Source organism: Suncus etruscus, chromosome 5 (genome assembly GCF_024139225.1).
Source record: "Suncus etruscus isolate mSunEtr1 chromosome 5, mSunEtr1.pri.cur, whole genome shotgun sequence".
In the NCBI taxonomy this organism is placed as follows: Eukaryota; Metazoa; Chordata; class Mammalia; order Eulipotyphla; family Soricidae; genus Suncus; species Suncus etruscus.
The window spans coordinates 117,897,226-117,900,912 of NC_064852.1; positions in this window are offsets into that span (position 1 = coordinate 117,897,226).

The following is a 3,687-nucleotide window of genomic DNA, read 5'->3' on the forward strand; positions in this document are numbered from 1 at the left end:
CCTCAAAACCACTTGTAACATCTATAAAAATTCAGAACAAAGATATTTTAGGCCACGGTGGATACCGGAGCAGACTTTTCCTGCATCGCTGGAAAAGATTGGCCCCACTCCTGGGCAGTGGAAACACGTTCCATTCCCTTTGAGGGGTCTAGGGATTGCCTAAAAGTGTTCTAAAAAGTGCTGGTAGTCCTACCTTGGAATAATGGTGTAAGCAAAGGAAATTTCCAGCCCTATATTCTACCTCATTTATCGTATACTATATGGGGAAGAGATGTGCTAAAAACTGTCTAAAAATCATAATTAATAACATTTTTGCATATCTAATGTATAAATTCTTTTCATAGGTCTCTGCTCAAATGTTTTCTTTTTATAAATATGTGTGTACCCGTAAAAGTTGCAGGTCATATCTAATGCAACAAAAGTAGAAATTCGCCAATTAAAAATTTATAAAGGTAAACAAATGAACTTAATTTTTTCTATTTCTCTTCAAAAACCTCCCTTTTTAACTAAGAGTCGACTCTTCTATTTTCTTCTAAAAAGGCCTTATCTTATCTTTTCCTAAAACAATTTTTTATTAATAGCCAGCAAAAATCTGGCGGGAATAATTTGGAGACGTCCAAAAATTTTCCACAATTTTTCTCATCTCATCTTTTACCTGCACCTATAAGTTTGTCAATTTATGTGCTGTGTGAATCTAAAAGTTTGTCTAAGTGTGCATTGAAATTGTGTGTCTGAAAACAATACTAAGCATATTACAAATGTGCAATTTTGAAAAAACTGCTTTTTCCTAGGTCAAACCTCGCCTCAGAGTAAAGCAAAGAAAAAAAAAGGTGTGTTTGCGCTTTGAATTCAAGGGGCTTCTAGGCCCTGAGGGGAAAGGGATCCTCCCCCGCAGAGAGCTCATTGTGGTCACCAGAATGAGAACAAAATTTCTCAAGGTTTCCAAATTTCTCTTTCTAAAAGGTTTTTTTTTTATAAATCCAAATTGTCTAATGATATTGCAGTTAATTAAAATTTAACCATAGTATTAATTTTGTGTATGCATAATATTTTTTCAACTTAATTTAAAAAAAAATTTTTTTTGTATATGTGTTTATAATTTGCAAACCAGCAATTCCCCTTCCAAATATTTCCCAGCAAAAATTGTTTCATATATGCCATATTATTACTATTGCTTATATTGTCCTCTAATTTCCAACTTTTCTATGCTTCTTCTTTATTTCTAACTTTTCATAATAATGTAGTATTACTCAATCTTCTCCTTACAATTCTCTCACTTATAGTATCTTACTTATTTGTTTTTTATTCCTCAGTGCCAGTGCACATTCTCAATTTTTATATTTTTTACAATCACCTGTCTATATTTTAATTTTCATATAATAGTATATACTTTATACCTTATATAGCTAAGTATATCATAGCTCCTTATCCCACCTTGCAAAATATACTTATAACTTTTGGCTCTTTTGGTACTGTCACTATTCTCTCTAATTAAACTTATTACAAAAAATAGCATACGTAAGGTGTTTTGCCTCGCATGCAAACAGTAATTCGAACTCCTATTTGGTCCCTAGTGTGCAAAAGGCTATTCTAAGCTCACAGCCAAAAAAGCCTAATATTGCCACCAGGTGCACACACACACACAAAAAAAAAGGGTGAAATGTCACACCCCACTCAGAAGAGGCACACACCACAAGGTAGAGTGCCCTCCTGAGAAAGAAATTATATGCCAAAAAGGCCCGCTTAGAGTAGTCAAAATCACTTGACCCTTTGCGTGGATTATTTGGACATTAATTTCATAATTGGCTGTAACTATTTCTCTCTTTATTTTTAACCTATATTAGAAATCAGGCCTTAGTAAATTCTTTCTACTAGAACAGCAATCAATCCAGCCAAAAGTCTCCCACTGTCAAAACTACCTTGGTGCCAAGAACTGGTTTTTCAACTTAGCTCATGAGTGAAGTAATTTTCACTTTTTGCTCTGTTTACCCAGGCACTCCAGGGTCCCCTGGCACTTCTGAGATTGATGCTATTGGCATCAAGGTGGGAGTAGTGCTTGAGCAATGCCAGGAGAGACACATGCATGCTAGGCAAATGCCCTTTCTGCTGTACTGTCGCTTCAGTTCCTGAAGGACATTTTTATTTGTTTTGGATCCACACTTGCCAATGCCCAAGAGTTGCTACTGGCTCTGCACTCAAAAATCACCTAGCTGGGAATAATCTCTGAACACCATTAAATAGGAGTGGCCCCAAAAGAACAAACACTAGATGCAATGAAATTCAAATTAATAAGAATGTGAGAGGCCAGAGAAATAGCACGATGGTAGGGCATTGGGACAGACCTGGGTTCAATTCCCAGCATCCCATCTGGTCCCCCACATCTGCCAGTGATTTCTGAATGAAGAGCCAGAAGAGCCACAGCTTGAGTGCCACTGTGTGTGACCCAAAAAAACAAAATAAATAAATAAGAATGTGATTCAAAATAGTCCAAAAAGGCTGTCTTGTTTTTCCTTTGAAGGAGGGTTGAAGAGGGGACCAGGAGGAGGGAAAGGGCCTCCTAAGAGCTCAGATGTCTGAGCTACACCTGGTACCCAATCCTCTCTCCCACCTCTACCTAAGAAGCATGACTTTGAACCTCCATGTGAACTCTTACTTTACTGAAATTTATTTTATTCTGATTCTCCCAAATCAAAATGTCAGCAGTGGGAGCTCACAAAACAGAAGTTCTTCTCATAGGTGTGCTATAGCATCCCCCATCTATGGCAGAAATAGCACTTCAATTTATGCTGTTTGTTGATTGATTTATTTGCCCTGGGGATATTTTGGGGACCATTTGGGATACTGGTGATGGAACCTGGGTTGGCTGCATGCAAGGCAAATGCCCTTTCTGCTGTACTGTCACTCCAATTCCTGAAGGACATTTTTGTTTGTTTTGGACCACACTTGCCAATGCCCAGGAGTTGCAACTGGCTCTACTCAAAAATCACTCCCGGTAGACTCAAAAAAACATATGGGATGAAAGGGGATCAAGCCCTGGTCCACTGCTTGTAACGCAAACACCCTCTCATTATGCTATCACTCTGGCCCCTAAAAGACATTTTAAAATGATAACAACAGTGGTTATAATCAGTCAGTAGAATTGTAGATAATATTGACTTCTCCGGACTCCTTTCTGAAGTTCTCAAATTTAATAGGTAGAACAATGAACTTATTATTTTCCAATACTGCTCAAGATAGAAAACAATGATCTTGGAGAGGATTCTCTGGGATGCAGTGTACACTCTGCCCCCTGATACCCTGTTTTTATCATAGCACTTCAAGGTCCAGGAGCACCCCTGCAACAGCTCCCAAGAACCTAGCTGCTCTAGCCCCTGAGCACTGCCAGGAGTGGCCCCCAAAATGGGGGGAAATCATTTTACTATAACCATCATGACTCCTCTTCAAGTGGCCCTGTGAGATCAGAAACTTCATCTTCCTGTATCGTTTCATTGGTCGTTTAAGGGGAGGAAGTATGTGAAAGGTTGGGGGACCTCTGACTTGCTGATAGTTCAATAGCATGATCTAAATAAAGCTGCAGTGTTCTAGAAAGCTGTGGTGAATAGGATCTCCCAGGACAGCCTTGAGTTGCTCAGGACCCTCCATGGCCACATTCATGTTCAGGGGGCCTGGTGTTACACTGAGTGCTAT